At 36.4% G+C, this 20,231-nt stretch overlaps 1 non-coding gene across 1 annotated transcript; it reads right to left on the bottom strand.

Moving 5' to 3' along the window:
* Positions 1-446: 446 nt before the first annotated feature.
* On the bottom strand, positions 447-553 carry LOC120250937. The gene has a single exon (XR_005533266.1). It is a non-coding gene; the product is annotated as a small nucleolar RNA R71 (small nucleolar RNA).
* Positions 554-20,231: the final 19,678 nt, after the last annotated feature.

Here is a 20,231-nt window from a genome sequence, read left to right as displayed (position 1 = left end):
CACAACCTATATGCATAAAAGAACACCAAATACACAATATGAGACATAAACCATAGTAAAAATGATGCTCAATGCATGTAAAACATATATAAAAATATGTCTACTCAAGCACTTATCAGGACACAATCTAGCATTGTGCGAACCACGATTACAGCTCCGAATTTAAGCTGAATCTAGCATTCATCTAGGTAATTCAGCAATCAACGCAGTTCAATGGTTTGGCCGATGAGGATCCAAACAACCACATAGAGAACTTCTTGGAAGTTTGTGATATGCTGAAGATTAACGATGTATCGGATGACGCTATTAGATTGAGGGCTTTCTCATTTTCTCTTAAGGGAAGAGCCAAGTAATGGCTTCATTCCTTGCCAAAAACATCCATCACGACTTGGAATAAAATGGTCGAAGCTTTTCTTGCTAGATACTTCCCTCTGGGAAAGTCGGCCAAACTTCGCAATGAGATATCATCGTTCGTGCAAATAGAATTTGAATCATTGTTTGAGACATGGGATCATTTCAAGGACTTTTTGTGGAGGTGCCCACAATACGGATTTCCTGAATGGATGATCATTCAAACTTTCTATAATGGTTTGAATCCAAGTACAAGGCAATTGCTAGATGCTACCGCGGGAGGTACAATGGGGAGTAAAACCCCGGAAGTAGCCCGACAATTAGTAGAAGACATGGCCATGAACAGTTATCAATGGAATGCGCAAGAAAGGAAAAAAGTGGCTGGGCTCCATGAAATAGATATAGTCACTTCTTTGGTAGTCCAAGTGGAATCATTGAGTAAGAAGTTAGACCTTCTAACTTCGAATAGAGTGGCGGCCGTGACTACTTGCACTGGGTGTGGCGGAGGACATGCTCCCTCCGATTGCCCAATCTTTATTGGTGATGTATCTTCGGTGGAGAAAGTCGACTTTGAGGGTAATGCAATGAGGAACCAAGGTAATCCATATAGAAACACCTACAATCAGTGTTGGAAGAATCATCCTAACTTTTCGTGGAGCAACCAAGGACAACCAAAGGTCATGACACCACCGGATTTCCAACAACAACAAGCCCCAAACATGGAAAATAGAGTGTTTATCTTGGAAACCCGAATGACCGACTTAGAGAAAACCTTGACTAGATTTGTGCAATCATCAGATACATGGTTCCAATCGGTCGAGGCTACACTTCGCAACCACACCGCTTCATTGCACAACCTAGAAAATCAAGTAGGAAAAATTGCGAAGTCTCTATCGGAAAGACCACAGGGAAGCTTGCCAAGCAATACTGAGACAAATCCACGAGAGCATGTGAAGACGATCACTTTGAGAAGTAGTCGTGAGGTTGAAGTAGGCTTCCAAGTGAGAAGACCAATGTTGAAGCACCGTAAGTCGTAAAGGTTGAGAAGGAAACAACCAAGGATAAGGAGGTGGCACCCCCATCTTACAAGCCAATAATCCCTTATCCCTCTAGATTGAAGAACAACCAAGTGGATGAGCAGTACAAGAAGTTTCTGGGTTTGTTTAGGAAACTACATATAAACATTCCCTTTGTTGAGGCAGTATCCCAAATACCGAGGTATGCCAAGTTCTTGAAAGATTTGTTGACCAACAAAAGGAAATTGGAGGAGAGTGCCTCCATGATTCTAGATGCATCTTGCTCGGCAGTCTTGCAAAAGAATATGCCGAACAAGAAGAAAGACCCAGGAAGCTTCATCATTCCGTGCAACATTGGCAACTTGGGTGGAGAAATGACATTGGCGGACTTAGGGGCCAGTATCAACGTCATGCCATATTCCTTTTTTCAGAAGCTAGGCTTGGGAGAGCCTAGGCCCACTCGGATGACATTGCAATTGGCTGACCAAATAGTGAGACATCCGAGGGGCATCATTGAAGATGTACTTGTCAAAGTTGACAAGTATATATTTCCTGTAGATTTTGTGGTGTTGGGCATCGATGTGGATGCGGATGTTCTTTTGATACTTGGGAGGTCATTCTTGCGCACTTCCAAGGCATTGATCGACATGGATGGTGGGGAGTTGACACTGAGGGTTGGAGATGATAAACTCGCATACCGCTTCACCGAAGCCATGCGACATTCTCTTGACTTTGATGATACTCTTTACTTTCTTGACACTCCTGATGAGATAATTGATGAATATATGTAGAAAATGTTCAATCCCGACCCATACGAGGGGTTGCTAGACCAAGAAGGGGAGAACGAAGAAGTGCTAATGCTTGGTCTAAAGGAAGAAGTACCATCTACTCCGGGGATCATGAAGAAAGTGCTCCGGAAGATGAAGAGGGTGAGGAGACGCCACAAGAAACGTTCCAAGGCTGTTGGAGATGCGCAAGAACCTGACAAGGTGGATGAACCCTTGTTAAGTGGTACCAAGCCCGATAACTCCCCCTCTACCCATAAGAGACTTTGCTCATCATGCTTTGAAGTCATGGGTAAGAGGAAAACCTTCATCTATGAGCCCCCGTTAGGTAAGTCAAGATACGTCAACCTTACTGACGTTAAACAAGTGCTTCTTGGGAGGCAACCCAAGTTTTTACTGTTTTCCTAGTTCTTAGATTAGAGTTTGCATGAATAAGAATGAGTGTTAGTGTCTTGATTGTTAAATGCTTTTGCTGTGATTTTTCTTATGAATTTTTTATGCCATCGTGTGATTTATTGTGTTTTGGAGGAGAATTTTCGTCGTTTGAGCTTATTTTTAGTGTTTTCTCTGAGTAAAGTTGCTTTGTAAGGCAGGCTTTGAGTTTATTTATTTGTTTAGGAATTTTCTGCAGAGCCTGTAGTGTTTTTGAAGTGTCTAGAGAAAACACATGACTGTGTGGAATTTTCGCACGGGCGTTCATTTTTGTTTAGAGCTCATCCAGAGAGAGCACTAGGGCATGGACTTACCCCTGTGAATGACCTTGTGACGGTCCACGCCCGTGTGGAATTTCCGCAATGGCGTGCATTTTCCTGAAGAGACTTACAAATTTATCCCAAGAAAACACAGGGGCGTGGACTTGCCCATGTGGATGACTCTCCCATAAACACACAAGGCTGAGTAATTTTCGCACGCCCGTGTGGATCTCTGCAGAGAGTTTCTCCTCCATCCCGAGAAGACACAGGGGCTTGCATCTGTCCCTATGAACTGTCAAGTAAGAATCCACGGCTGTGCGTAATTTCTGTACGGGCATGTGAAACACTTTGATAGTTTTCTCAGTTGGACAGAGAAGCCACAGGGGCGTGCGTTGGCCCCTGTGAGTAGGGCGCACGGGTGTGGGTAATTTCCACAAGCCCGTGTGGTTGTACAAAACGTCAAGAGGCGCGAGTTCCTTTTTAAAGTCTCATCATTTCTCTTCATTCTCACGCTCCTAATTCGTCAGAAAGCACATTTGCACTCTTTCCCGACCTTGTACCGCCATTTTAGTGGAATTCTCACTAGGTTTTCTGGCCCATTCAAAGTTTTACAGATAAACTCGTTGGTAAGCCTTATTTCCTTTTTTTCATGGTCAATTCTTGATTTTAATCGATAAAATTGGTTAATGTTGCTTCGTTTCCGCAATTAGAAGTGTTTTGCATGCTTAGAACGAAGCTAGAACCGATAAAACGGTGTATTTTTTGGCTTTATGAGGCGCGGCCGTGCGGATGTCACGCCCCGTGGATCCACACGGGCGTGTGAAACTCCACACGACTGTGCGGATTTCTGTAGTAATACTTTATGAGCTATTTGATCGATTTTCCTTCAAATTTTGCAGTTATGGCACCTCGGTCGAGGAAGCAAGCTGATAAGCGGCCGCATGAGTCATCCCCTGAGCCTGAAAGCTTAAGATTTGCTATTCCCGAGCATCAAGTGTGTTTTGAGCGGTTATCAAGGTTGAGATTTGGATAATCTCACCTCCTTAACACTAGTATACTGCGGGATATATAGAAGGGGGATGAATTAGCAAATGAGGTTGAGGATCTCGTTTCAATGGGTGGTTGGAGGCAGCTATTGTTGATTAAGGAGCCAGCCATTCATACACTTACTCTTGTGGTCTTATTATCATTTGAGTTTGACAGATCTTATGCGAAATTCGACAACTTTGAGGACATTCAGTTTAGAGCATTTGGACATCACCATAGCATCAGCATTTCTCAGTTTTCAGTTCGGCTTGGCTTGTATGAGGCATTTACAGATACTGAGGAGTATGCCCAGTTACCTACAGATTATCCAGGAGCATTGACCTCGTAGAGAGTGTACAGAGCATTATGTGGTCAGGGCCAGTATGAACCGGGGGTGTCCAAGGCCACGTGCCTTTCTTGACCTGTTTACCGATATTTGCACGCTATTCTGAGTAGGTTGGTAAATGGGCGTGGTGATAATACTGGCGTGTTGAGCTGGCAGGAGCTATTGTACCTATACTCGATAGTCCAGAGCACACCGATTCATCTAGGGCACATCGTCGCAGAGTATATACGACATCAGGGGCAGTATGCCAGATTAGGAGCGATTTTCTCGGGCCCCTACATTACGAGACTAGTTATTGGTATGGGTCTTCTGAACGCGATTCATGGGGTCGAGAAGACGAATATACCTGTCCCCCTTAGTTTGGAGACGATGAGATTGATGGGTATGGTCCGCAGAGTCCAATCAGGAGTATATGCTCTGATTACTCCTACCCCAGAGGTAATAGAGGGAGAGGATGATCTGGCCGAGGGTTCCCAGTCCGCCCCCGAGCCTCAGCCGACGATAATGGAGACCGAGGCATCTCCTGTAGCAGAGGAGCCACCCCTAGTACGCATGTTTTCCCCATCTCGAGCCTATGATCATTTTGAGAGGCTTGAGAGCGCGGTGGGAGTGCTACAGACTGAGATCGCCGAGGTTAGGGTGACACAGGCCGCACAGTATGCCGAGTTAATGGCATGTTTCAACACGCTCCAGCAGATTTTAGAGCAAGAGGTTGCCTCATCATATGTTCTACAGCCGAGGGCCCCTCCGGCCCCACCAGCCTCACCATCACCTGATCCACCAGCATCTTTCGATTATCTTGCAGCAGCAGCAGCAGAGCTAACACTGGGCGACACCGATATTTGATGCATTCTTTATTTTCTTGTTACTTTACTTTATTTTGTATTGTTGTTAGACTTGTACTACTCAGAAAGGATTTTCCTTCAGAGTATGTCTTTTATTTTAGTTTTGTTATCTCGAGTTGTATTCATTTCTCTATCTTTTGTATAATCTAGTTGTTTTTGTTTATTGAGCTTCACTGAATACCCTCGTGTATGCGTGCAGAGGGTCTTGTCAGTATGGGAATTGAGAACTAGTTATGGACACGACCCGTCGGAACATCACTGAGGATTAGACAGTAGGGTTAGACAAAGCTAGATTGCAGAGGGTCAAGAGGGTGAGTTGAGAGGTAGCGGATCGTCCACTTTCCCCTCCAATGTGATTTATCCTACCTCCAATTCCTTGAGTTCTTTGCGGTCATAGTAGAGTGAATGGGCTCAGGAATGACCTTCCGCTGGGGCTTAGTTGCAGAGGTAACGGAGTGAAGCGTTGAAGTGATTTTAGCACCTAGGGCTTAATTATGACTAGGGACCTCTCATATGGACCAAAAGGTAAGGTCTATATATAGGAAGAGGGTTTATCACTTGGAATCCCTAGAACTCCATGCGATTCTATCCGAGTACGACGTGTTGAGATTGCTCGATTTCTCCTCCGGGACATGGTATAGAGTTAGTCACGGTTGATCTTAGATTTGGGACCGTGTATTGAAGGAGATTTCCATGACTCATTAATGCATTAGTTGGGAGACATAATAGTCGGTTTTGCACTTAAAATGATTGTCTTAGGCGGAACAATATCCAAGTACCCCATTTATATCGATAGCCTTATCTGTCACTTACTTGTGTTTTTCTTTTTTGTTTCTTTTATTCTTGGTTACATTACATCTTGTCAACACAATCATTATTCATCTTCACTTGGTCAAGAAAAAATTTAAGTATATTTACTCCCTACTCCCTGTGGATACGATACCCACTCACTTGGGACTTTATTACTCGATAAACCCGTGCACTTGCGGGACATACGCAAGGGGCGTTGTAATATTTGCTCATAGATATGACTAACTATTTATTATTAATATTGGCATCACAAGGGATCCTATCTCACAAAGCGCTTCATTCAATCCCTGGCCTATCTCGTCATCAAATTTATCCATGCGACCTATGCCAATCTCTAGTTCTCGCGGAAGCTCTGATCATGATGTGACAATGGTTAGCCAATGTTATGAAGATGCAAAACACTTCAATGAGGCACTATGCGATTTTGCTATCAAACACAATTTTAATTTTCATTTCATAAAAAATGGCAAAGATAGAGTTACTGTTGTATGTGCTGCCGGTAGCTACCCATGGAGTGTCCATGCCTCAAGAGAAAGTAATCTTCCTTCGTTTAAAATCAAAACATCACATGGTGGTCATACATGTGGTGGAGGCATTGTGACAACATCTCATCCAAAAGCTTCAAAGAGATGGGTTTGTAAGCAGGTACTTCAATGGGATATACTACATGATCACGGTGTTCATCGTCAATACAAATAAGCTTGGATGGGTAAAGAGTTGGTGCGGGAGGTTCTTCATGGAAGTGATATCGCATGTTATGATCTATTACTATAATACGTGGGCAAGGTTGATGAAACTAACCTAGGAAGCATCGTCAAAACTGATAGGGATGGTGAGCGGTTTAAGCGTGGTTTCTTTTGTTTCCATACGAGCCTTGATAGTTTTCGAAAGGGCTGTAGACCACTGTTATTCCTTGATGGAACTCATTTGCTTGGCAGATATGGCGGTATCCTACAAGGAGCCACAGGCAAGGGTGGCGATGAAGGTTTCTTTTATTTAGCTTTTACTATTGTGGACAATGAGACAGACGAGAAATGGACGTGGTTCATATTGACTTTGGGTGATGCATTATATGGTGAACAAAACTATGATATGATCATTACGTTCATCTCAGACAGCTCGAAGGGCCTTATTAATGCTATTGCGAGGGTATTCCCTTCCTTCCTAATGGTTACTGTCTACGACATCTACAAGCAAATTTCCTTAAAGCAAATAGCCGACTGGGGAGGGTATTGAAAGATGAATGCTGGAGCCTGATTATAAAGATTGCTTATGCCTACACAGCTTCCGAATTTGATTATTATGCTAACCAACTCTTACTCTTGTCTGTACAAGCGCAAAATTAGTTGTACGAAAAATCAGACGTCATTCATTGGAATAATTACCTATTTAAAGGTTCTCGATGGGATGAAATGTACTCCATTGTTGCTGAGTCCTTCAATGCCTAGATTAGAGAAGCTCGACATCATCCTGCATGCAATATGGTCTATTCGATAAGGTGCATCGAATATTATTGTTTATTGGCAAGATATGGCAATCCCGTTCAATGTTCTCCTTAAGTGCACTTTTCCATACAAAAGCGATTATTTTCAGTAATTCTTGTTTACATTTTGGATAAAGAATTTATTATATCATCTACAAAATGCAATATCTAATACATAGTTATAAATAGTATAACTATACAAAATCTGTTGTTAATATAAAATAATATTTGTATTGTTTGCTTAGCTTCCTTTTCCTTTGTTTTGCTCTAATTTCATTTTGTATATAATGTTTAATGGTTACATTGCAGATTCAAGCTTATGAACATGATGTATAGAAGACGTGAATAATGCCAGAACTGGGACACACATCTTTGCCCTATTCTTCATAGGAGGATTGAAGAAACTATCGAGGAAAGAAGAACCCTAGTCATTGGGTTCTCCAACAAGGAACAGTTTGAAGTTATTGACCATTAGAGTAATACGGTTAATTTATGAAAGAAAACATGTTCTTGTCAACATTGGGAGGTGTATAGCGTACGATACAAACATGCATGCGCTACAATTATATAAATGGATACTAATGTTCATCATTTCATTGATGATTACCATACTGTCGTAGCTTACAAGGCAACATATGAGAACCTAATATTCCCGATAGCAGACCAAGACAAACATAGGGATGATAATCGGGATCTCCGTCTTTGACCACCCATCTCGAAGAAGCGACTTGGCCGACCAAAGTGCTGGAGGATCGAGTCACAAGCGTTCAATGTTCGGGAGTTATGATGCTGTCATTGTCATGAACTTGGCTATAACAAAGTTACCTATAATGTTGTGGTTGCAGAATGAATCATATCTATTGAACACATTTACTCAAATTACCAACACACAAAGAGTTAAGCAATTTTTAAATGAGAAGGCCTGATGGCACGTGGTATTATTGATTTCGAAATGACTTTATATGTTAGTAAACAGTTAATGCAGTATCTAATGAGAGTTTTGTGAAATTAAACAGTGACCTAGTTTTGTGAAGACATTTATCATAATGTAAGAATTTATCTCATTTTACATCTGTATTGATTTTATATTAAATTATATTACAGATTTTTGACTTTGTTCTCAGGGAAGTACTCATATCAAATAGTTAATGTGTACGTTTGGTGATAATAAGGAGATCTAACATTTTATACCTGATTGTCCAAATATGAAAACAGATTCCATGGTTTTCCAAACAAAAACATCAACAAAAGCTTACTGGAGTCAAATTAGTGTTCAAAGTAGAATTTTTCGTCACATACAAAACATGTAAGTAGGATAACTATCATCATGCATCAAGTGGGGCTTCATAAGTGTCATTTGTTGCATTGTTCACATTTAAAGGGGTTAGAGCTACATTGTCTTCACTGTTCAGTGGTCCCGTCATTGATGTGACCTCACCTTTGTCATCTATCGTAGCCACTTTTGTTGTTGGACTGGGGTCATTGATCATTGTACGTGCAGCCACCTCGACCATTGCGGGTGGGTTTTCCATGACGACATCATTTATCTGCTCCTCATCATTATTGACTGCGGAGTGCTCTTTCTTCATTAGCATTAGGCACAAACCGTCGGCCAATATCTGTGCAACATATTGCAGGTGAACATAGGCAACATCCCTAGTGGTCAGATGGGGTTGCTCTCCCTTGAGTATTTGTTCCATGAATCTCATAAGGTAAATGGAGTAATCAATGGCAACTTGCCTTTATTACGGGCATTCTCGCACATGTGACATTAGGTAGGAGCTAGTGTCAGTAATGCTCAACTTAAGCTGCAAGTAATTTTCAAAGAATGCATGCTGTAAAATCAATGGAAAAAATAAGGATGAAGTAAATAAGAAATTTATTAAGTACAAATGTTTAAATAAAAAACCATAACACATACCATACCACATGCTGATTGGTTATATATCGGGCTACTTACTAACGAATAGTGAAGATACTCCTTTCTGTCCTTGTTGAGAATGAGAAGATGGTAGTGCTTGTGCTTCACAATCGGCATGATCCACTATTGGGTAGTCATCTAGTGTGCGGGTCAGCATGTTGTAAACACCATCGGATAAACGGGGCTGCTCAGATAGAGCGAGTATCATCGGTCTAGTGATTGTGGCAGACCTTTTGTAGAGCGATGGAAATTTCTTCAAGGATTCTAACAACATCAAGATGAAGACGTCAACAACATCATCAGGCACAAGCTGCTTACCTTCTAGGAAAGCAAACATATATGAACATTTGTTGCTCCAAACATGGGTTCTGATAATTAATATATGAAAACAGTTATTACAGACATGGTTAAGAACGATAACATCAAATATTTAAAATTTCATAAAACTTGTAAATGATTAGCTCTGAATATAACCAACAAAGTGGGATACCACGCAGATTCAGGCAATATAATACAACACCACAAGTATTATTAACAAATATGAAACACTAACCAACTATGCCTATACTAATTCTTTCTACAGAACTTTAAATCAAAAGGCATGCCATGCATAATTGACAGACATGTATTATGAAAATAAAAGCTTACTTGTCTATGCGAGAATTTAAGAAAACAAGCACAGTCAGCTGTTGTATCTTTTCAAGGGGTGCAAACCCTTCAGGCCGCTTGTTTGGAGGAATGAAATTTACACGTGAGACCTTCACTGTATTCTCGGTTGCACCATCACCACATTGGTTGATTTCAGTTGTTGTTAATGGAGGGGATCATTGTGGGAAATTGGTTGGTCATTTTTCAAGGATGCGAGAGACTCTATTATTTTCCCAACATCATCGATTGTTTCAGCATATGCTACATTTAACTCAGATGGCTTTTGTGCAGTTGTCCTTGTCTCTTTTTCTTTTGGATCAATTTTATCTTTCTTCTAGGGCTTGGGCGCAGGATATGCCAACTATGCTCCTCTTGCCCTTGAAGCTCTTGTGACAAGCTTCTCATATTGGGTCTTGATTTTTTTCTTCTGAACTGGGGGTTTCTGTGATTTATTGGAAACTTTTTTAACCTTCTTCGGAGGTGGGCCAGAGTTGGCTTCTTTTGATTAACCAGAGCTTGTCTTGATTTCTTGTGATGGGCACATCTTGATTTTCATCACGTACGTCTGCTCTTTCTTCAAGATTTTTTATTGCTGTCTTAAGAGCTCTAATTTTACTTAACAACATTTAACTGAAATTTGTCACATGTCATATCATTGTCCTCGGGACTTGAGGACTGGGAATTCATGCCAATCTTTAATTGGGAAGACTCTAATTGCATAAGTTGCTCATCTTTGGGGTGAGAATGCCTTTTCTTCACATTTTCCTTATCTTTGCCATGTCTTGACTTACTAAAGCTTGATGCACGAGGGCCGGTAGATGGCTCGGCAACAACCATTTAACCGATCTGTGCTCCACTTTGTCTAGAACCAATGAACTCAGATTCAGTCTGGTTTACTGGAGTCAATCCAAAGAACTTACAGAGAACAACAAGTATTAGCAATAAAAAAAGGAAAAGGTTTGACTATATCAACATATGAAACATGAACAAATTGTCAAGTATTTGAAAATGCAAGTATGTAAATCTACATGGTTTCCTAAAAAAATGAATGTTTATACAAAATAATAAACACTTCTTCAAAAAGTCAAATGGTTAGTTTGTTACATAAAAGTATATTTTATACCTTATAGAATAAAGCAATTTTTTAAAACATAATCGATAAATGTTGACCATTTACAGTGCATTATGCATGAATAAAATGCTAGAATAGCAACTCCTATGAGTAATTCCAATCCAACATAAGTAAAACAATTATTTACCTGGCTTCTCTCTAGAGACTTAACCAAGGCAGTCGTACCAACTTGTTTCATGTAGCTATTCTGGCCATAACAGAGAATTCGTGGTGTTTTTCCAAACCTCAACTTTTTCCCTGTTCTTGTTACCTCATAACACATCCCTTTAGATATCCCATCCTTATTGTCTTCCAACAACACCTGACCTTCACTCGTACAGCTGCACTAGGCACATCCTCCATGAGCCATTTGTGAGTGCCTTATGCCCATTTATACTGATCCAACTTTGATAGGTCATCTACATAGTATGCTAACCATGAAGGTACTGAACATGTGGTGGTCGGGAAGAGCAAATTGCCCAGAATGTACACTAATAGTAACTTAATAAAACTTTTCTCCTTCTTGGCTTCTTTTTCCTCTACTAACTTCATTAAAAATCTGACTAGGCAGTCCCTATCTCAGTCTACTGTCTTTGTGAAGCACTCCTCCTAAAGTGTGTAGCATTGCTTTCTCTTTTTGAAATTTATGGCATCACCATCACAATGTAACCCTAATATTAACGCTACATCATCTGGCCTAAATTGCAAATAACTATTACCCAGCTTGAACATTTTTGTGCTACCATCAAACACTTGCATAAGCAAATCCAGTATAGGTCGTTCTTGCGTTATGGGCTCCAAGTCCATGAAATGGCTAAAAGGTGTCCGTCAGAGTATTTCCCAGTTTTTGTGTGTCATCTTCTCTCTCAAATCCCTTATGGTAGACATGATTGGTGCCAAGAAATATCATCCATTCACATAATTGATGGACTTGTTGGCCATCTTCCTTTTACATGCACAACCAAAATATTTGATTTCAGTTCATACATTGCAAATGGTGCTAATTACATTACTAAAGTACTACATCGAGCTTTCATTATGTCATTGGCTAAAATTAAATTATAAATAGAAAATTTGGAAAGTAAACAAAGAACATATAACTACATATTAAAAATTGATTGTAAATGTTTTAAATTATGTTGTACATAAATGGGAATTGCTAGTGTAAAAATAGTAAAAATAATCACAGTCGCGTGTTCTATCATTCAAAACCAAAAAATTTCAGGACAACAACTCCACATTTACACTGGAAATTTTCAAGATTCCTATATTGTTCTAAACCCTAAGTAGAAACTACGTAAAAAAAAAATCAACAAACCTTTGCTTATCTCATACTGAAATTAGGGCACAAAAAGCCTTTTTAACTAGTATTGCACAATCTTGAACTAAAAAAAAATTACAGTGACCTCAGATGCCATCAGGCCATCATACCTCTTAGGAGTATAGGATTGATGTTCCACAGGTGTGCGGCTTTATCTTCACCTTTTCTTAGTGCGACCTTTTCCTCTTCCCACTTGTTCAACTCGTGATGCAAGGTACACCGAGATGCTGACTTTCTACCTCCGGTGATGTCTTTCTCCCTCCGACGATGTTTTTCTCAAGTGAGGACAAGCTTTCTCTGGTGTCGGAAGAAAAGAGGTGATAGAATCGATGAAGTTTCTCAGGAGGCGAAGAGAGGGGATGTTGATTAACTTCTCAACAGTTTAAAAAACTACTTTTTAGTTTACAAACAACTTAGGGGCAAAATTGGAATTTCAGTTTCAATCTAACGACGTTAAGTGTTTCATGGACCATAAAGTCAAAATGTCAAAAAGGAGGGACTTCTTTGGGGATATAAATTATTACAGGGACTTTTTGATCAAATGAGAAAGATGGAGGGACATTTTGAACAATTTAAAATAATTGACCAAGCATGCATATATATATATATATTTATAAATTTATTCTAGCATCTGGAAAAATAAAAAATAAATAAAATAGGCCCATAGATTTTGGTCCCCTAGACTGAAATTTTAGCTTCTTTTTATATCTAATTTTATTTTATTTTTTTATTATATACTTCTATAAATTAAGCATTGATTAAAGAAAGAAATAACAATAATTAATAAATAAAATCCTTGACGAAGTGTATATATATATATATATATATTAAATGGCAAAATTTAGAGCAAGAATTAAATAATTTGAATCTTATTACTTTTTAAATTTTTATAAAGTATTTATTTCATAGACATATACATCTGTTAGGATAAACAATTTTCACACAAACACATCAATAAAAGTTTAATATGAAATAACATTCTAATTAAAAAATATCTTTTAATATATCTAAAATATTTGCCTTGCATTTATCCTTAAATAAATTAATTAGTTGGGGAAATGAAAATTTTAAATTTGATTTTTATTACAGGTCACATCCAAACACGATAACGCCTAAATAATCTATACTATATATTAATTCTATCCCTTATGATCTGAACACTTGACAAGTGTTTAGCTAAAAATTAAGAGTCTGATGGTCTGCAGGAAAATCAATCATAACTCTGACAAAATATTTTCGAAATTTGAGATACTATTTCTCCACTATTATTGTATATATTCTAATTTTTTATTGTTAAAAAAATAAATTCCATAGCTTAGCCTTGCTTTTTTTCCCCTTTCTTTATAGATCTTTAAAACTGTACACATTTCCCTCTGACCCACGCTAGATCTCCGCCCGAGCCAAATCGCCTCTATGCCCGCCTCTTCTTCCACCGGTCACTGCTGGCGGATCTTACCATGCCGCAGCTGATCCTTAGCCAGATCTAACGCTTTCACTTCCCCAGGTCTGGCACCGGCCAACCTGCATCGCCAGATTTCCTTTCCTTCTCCAGTCATTAATGTTGTGCCGATCTAACTTCATCAGAACAAATCTGCCACCAGAGCTATTAATGACATCAACATCACCATCACCATGACCATCAAAAGTATTGTGATCTAGGTTTTTAGGGTAAATAATTTCGAATGGTTTGTTCAAATATATAATTGATTTTGTGTTTTTTATTATGGTTTTCTTCATAGGGTAGGATATTAGAGGAAAAAAAACTAGAAATGGTTCCATTTCTGTTAATTTTTTTTGTTTATTTGCCTTTATCCCCATGAAATTTTTATTTAATATTTTTTATATTGTTTATTTTTTGTTTATAGGTACTAGATTGTAGAAAAATAAATCACAAAGGCCATTTTTTACCATTTAAGTATGTTGTCTTTGATTTTTTATTCAAGGTTTGATTTGTTTTTTCCCCTCTTTAAGATTCAGAGGAGGATAATGATAATAATTAAAAGTTTCTATTTTATAAAATTTTTATCACATGATATTTTTTAAAAAATTTATTCGTAGATACAGAAAATATAAAAATCTTTTTTGTAAATTTTATAATTATAATTTATTTATTTTTTTGTGTTTTAAAAATAATTCTCTCCTAAAACATATTTTTAAACAACTTAAATAATTTTTTTTTTTTATGGTTTTCAACATAAATAGATGTAGTGCTATAGAAAATAAAAGCCACCATTAAAGATGCTCTTTGTTTGGGTAATCACTCCTACTAATGTGGCCTCTTGCAATTTGCAAAGCCTGCATTCATTTCAATCAAATTCAACCATAGAAATTCGTGCTAATAAAGACGATTCTTCATTGCTAATAAAAGCATGCTTTTAAATCAATTGGCTCTATACAACTTTTATTAAATGCATTAACTGTCACTCTCATGAAAAGAATTTAATCAAATGCATCATGCATTATGCATTGATTGTTAGGATGTTGAAAAAGTCAAAACCTATATAAATTATTAAGCAAACAATTAAACCGTGAATAAACAGTTTTTTTTAATCTAACAATATCTTTAACATTTAAATCCTTTATATATATACAGAGAGTTGAAGATTTCTCATACAACCAACTTCAACAATAGCCATGTATGTGTAGATTTGTTTTTTTAAAGAATTTTGCTTTCATAATATCTGTTTATAGATATTTTTAAATTTTATAACATTAACAAGTTAATATATTGTTTTAATTTCATCAACATTCATGTACATAGATATCTCAGGCTACAACAAACTAGATAATTTAAAATTAAATGCATTATTTTTACTCATTAAAAACTTAAAAATTATGCTGTTATTTAACATATAGTATTTATATTAATATCTAATTTCTTTTACATCCTAGTTTAAAATAAACCACCAAATAGCCTAAATTAAATATAATGCAATATCATATCCAAAATTAATTATATGCTCTCCGATTTCAACCACCAGAATTCATATTTTTTTCATATTAAAGTAATTTTAAAATAATTAAAATCACACCAATTTCTAAAACAGAATTTATTTAATAAATTAACATCCCCTTGGTCATTTTCCTTCAACACTTACATTAAAAAAATGTTTTTTTTTTTCAAAAAAACCGTAGTTTATATTTGGATATCATATCAAAGAATTTTTTTTTTTGAAACAAGTAGTGTAAAAGTAAACATATTATTTTTTTATATCCTTAATTTTTTATTAATATTTGTCTATAATAATATGATAATTGAATTTTTTTCTAAAATTAAATGCATCATTTTTTACTCATAAAAAACTAAATAATTATTCTATAATTTAACATATAATTAAATTTTAAAATAATTAAAATCAGACTTATTTCTAAACCATAATTTATTTAATAAATTAACGTGCCTTGTGTCAAATTCCTTCAAAATTTACTTTAAAAAAATCACTTTTATGTTTGTTTTTTAAGAATAGTTTCTTTTTTAAAAAAAAACAAGTGTAAAACTAAAAAAAAATTTTACGGAAAAACACTTCAACTTTATTAATCTTAGTTTTTTAATTAATATCTCCTTTAGATAATCTGATTATTGAATTTATTTGCAGGTAATTTTTTAAACAAATGGAAAATCAGGAACTTATTGTTGTTACCGCGCAATTTAAGGTAATGTTGAAGGAAATACTAGAAAAATTAAAATTACCATCAGCAAGCTATGAATGTGAGAAAAGCGGGCCAGATCATGGACCAAGTTTTGTCGTGAAGGTGAAATTTAAAGACAAACTTGGAAAGCATGAGCTATCTGGATTTAAAGCATATTTAAAAAAAGAAGCAGAAAATGAAGCAGTTTTGCGGGCTATAAGACATCTTCAGAATATTTATAAAATTGCTATTAAGGATGTTAGTGAAAGAGAATTATATGGACTTAAATATGAAATGGAGGATTTGAAAGATGCAAATGAGAATTTGGCTGCTAAACTTTCTAAAGTTACTGATGAGCTGGAGGAGTTGAAGCTTAATATGAAAAAAGATATTTTTGAACAATTAGGGAGTAACGAAGGTTTAGCTATGAATCATCCTAAAAAAAGAACACTTGCGATTCGTGACTTTCCTCCTGGTTTTGCTTTGAGAGTTGTCTTTATGTGTTAAATAAAAAATAAAAAAGTGTTACACACATAATTATTATTGTCTTTTAATTTTTTTATATATATGTAAATACAGAAAATGATTAAAGTTTTACTTTTAGAAGCTCAAAAAACATTGTAATTAATAATAGTATTATGTAAAGGACTCTTCCACATTCCGTTTAAAATACATAAAAAAACATTATAAGAATAGAGCTAGGAAGATTAAAACTCAAACAGATTTGTAAAATTAAATTACATTGATAATGTAAAATATAATAATTAATAAAATTAATTTATATTTTGAAGTGCTAAGAATCGCCAATTGGAAGAAAAGAAAATTAAATAAATTTATATATATATATATATATATATATATATATATTATAACCTATATATATAATAAAAAAAAGATAGCAACTTTTAATAATTTATTTTTTAAAAACATTAATAGATATACATGAACTCTCTCTCTCTCTCTCTCTCTCTCTCTCTCTCTTAAATACAAATTAGATTTTTTTTTTGTTGTTATACTAGCTTTTTCTTTATTTATTTACTTATTCGATTTTTCTTTAATCTTTTTTAATAGTTGCCTTTTTTATATACATTTTAAAAAAAAACATATATGAAATTAATAAATAAGAATTTTATTTTTTGAAATATAAAAAAATAGAAAAGGTAATCCATTCCAACTCTTATTTCCAGTCTATTTCATGGAATTACAAATTTTTTAATTCCTTAAAAAATGTTAAAATTTCTCATATTTATTTAAATTTTTTATTGTCTTAAAGAATATTGAAATTGTTTTATTTTTTATAATTGTGAATCTTACTTTCCTGCGTTTAAAAAATGATTCTCTTTTAAATTATTTTTTTAAAAACAACTTAAATAAATTTTATTGTTTTATTATGGTAATCAATATAAAAATATGTACTGATATAGAAAATAAATATAATTTTAAAATACTAATTTTTCCCTTGTTTTCATATTAATTATAAAAAAAATTAAAGTTTGAAGATCGTGGACATGGATAAATAATAAACATTTAAAAAATTTTATTTAAACACATCACATGTGCTTATCTACAAATACTGATATTATTCCTTTAAATAATTTCAATATTTATTCTTGAATAAATTAAAGGGAAAATTACTGGTCACCCCTCGTAATTTTCCAAACTTCCCAAAAACCCCCTCCTACTTTTACACACCCCGGACAGCCCTTCCGTTTGTGTTTAACTTCCCTTTTACCCCCTACCGTTCACTTCAAATGGGTCCATGTTGTGAAATCCCATTTTTGGCCTTGAAAATGGTGGGAAAGGAAAGCGCCAAATCACATCATGTTCAACCTTTTCAAGGGTTTTCTGCTTGGTTTCTGATAGACAATGCCTAGGAGTTGCATTACACCTTGTTGTTCTCCTCATTTCTCCTCATTTGAGTTGTTCGACTTCAGTTCTGCCGGTTTCGTAATACGGTGAGAATCTCTTCGTTGCTATCAGTTTGACCATTCCGCAGGTGTTTATTATGGTAGCTCATTTGTGGTAGTCTGGGTGAAGTTTATCATACCCGAAATATATAAATCGGTTTCTCCAACAGAAAATGAAGTTGATTTCTATCGGATTGGTCAGGTGCACTTCATCTTCAAATAAGCTGTAGTCGATTTTATTGTCGAGGCAGAGCATGTGCCATTTCGTTGTAAAGTTCTTCTCGTTTATGGTTATCTATTTGTATATTTTAAATAATGTTTAACTATTGGCTATTATCCGTTTAAATATATATGCATATATGTTTAATAATTGTCATATCCGTTTAATACTTGTCATCTCCGTTTAACATTAGCTTTACATGTATAACTTTTCATATTAACGTGTAAATTCTCAAAGTATCTGCATAAAACGGTGATCTTTTTCGTTTGATCTGAATTGTTGGCAGGTGGCACGTGGCAAGTGGCAAGGTTATGGTATCCCGTGCATAAGAATTAATGACGGCATTAATTCTTATGCACGGTAACATAAATATCCGAACACCCGTTCGTTATCATCTTGTCAATGTCGGTCCACTGTGCGTTTAATTTTTTTCTCGGATATGAAGAGTCAGCCTACTTGTGGACTTCGCACCATAAATAACCAGGAAGAACCCTTCCCATGGACAACCACTCCTCGTAGTCCTCATCATCCTCCTCCTCCTCCTCCTCCTCCTCCTCTTCCTCCTCTTCCCATGGACAACCACTGTATCTCGAAAAGGATGTTTCGTGAACCTCCTTCCTTATCTTGAGAATCGATCGGCCCGTAATCACGCAACAAGTTAAACTATCTTTTTCGCCTCAGCCGAAATGCTCGCGATAATCGCTCGAATGCGGAGGATTCTCCAGCGGTGGATAACGGGCAAGCAATTAAGCTAGCTTTTCGACTTGGGTAAGAAAAGAAAGTTTTCACGTATTGCATGATTGCGGAGGATTCTCTATAGGAGGGAGATCAGGAAACATCCTTTAAGACGGGGTTGATATTTATCACTTGAGACTTTTTGTTACCATTTAAGAACATTACGTCGGTGTACAACTATTACGCTCGTGTTTAACTATCGAGTATCTTCGCTAAGTCCCGACCATGACACATCGATTAATAGTCGTTTTCATGAATGTGTTTGTTTAACCCTTTTTTAATGTTGTACGCTAGTGCAGGGTTCAAGTTGATGCGCATGTTATGCAACCGCTGTGAGCATTCAAATGTACAGACACTTGTTTCGTAATACGAGGGTCGAGTCGTGAGTGTCCAAAGTCCGAGAGGACGTTGTAAATGTTGTAAATGTTTTGTAAATGTTGTAAACGAATGTTTTATTTGAATGTGAACTTCTGAAATTTAAACAGAGACCTAGTAAAAACAATGTGGGAAACAAAAGAACGTCATTGTAAACAATAGAAAAAGTTAAACAATACTCAAGTTACTCTTTAAACAATGACAACGGTGTTTAAGAAAATACGTAAAGATGTTTAAACAGTGACCCAGGAGGTACCCATCTTCAACGCGATGTCAGTGAAAGCATTCAATTTAAACAATAACATATATTTATTTAAACCGGTAATCGTTATGTTAAACACTATATGTATCTGTTTAAACATAAAAAGTTTGACGTTTAAACAGATACTCATATCGAGCGATGACAATACGTCTTCATCGCGACAGTGGCATATATTTTTCCTTTTTGCCCTTGGGATGGAGGGAAAAATACCGCCCAATCACATCATGTCTAGTCTAACCTCTATGCACTTTTTTGTCTTCATCGCGACAGTGATATATATATGCATTTTTTTTGTTTGCCTATCTGACTGTTGTTTGTTGTTTACATATTATTCTTCTTCTTCTTCTTCTTCTTCGGCTTATTTTTGTTCTTCATTTCATTTGGTTTGTACGATTTGGTTTTCGGCCGATATATTATGGAGAGTTTTTGTGGTATTGCTAGATTCAACGGGGAGGGAAGAGTGCTAATGTTCACGGCTCAGACTTCTTGGGAGTTGGTGTTAGCTGAGATATGTGAGCGATGGGGTCTCGAAGTTTCTCTTGTCAGGGTTAAGTTCATCACACCAGATGGATATAAAACGGTTTGCCCAATAGAAAACGATGTTGACTTCCAGCGGATGTGTCACGTGCACTCCATCTTCAAATGTGCTGTAGTTGATCTTGTCGTCGAGACAGAAAATGTGCCATTGCCGAATCCTAATGAAAACGAGTTTTACTCGTTGTAAGTTCCTTCTCTTTTAATTGTTCC

This window comes from Dioscorea cayenensis, chromosome 19, assembly GCF_009730915.1.
Source record: "Dioscorea cayenensis subsp. rotundata cultivar TDr96_F1 chromosome 19, TDr96_F1_v2_PseudoChromosome.rev07_lg8_w22 25.fasta, whole genome shotgun sequence".
Classification (NCBI taxonomy): Eukaryota; Viridiplantae; Streptophyta; class Magnoliopsida; order Dioscoreales; family Dioscoreaceae; genus Dioscorea; species Dioscorea cayenensis.
This window is presented reverse-complemented; position numbering and strand designations above follow the sequence as displayed.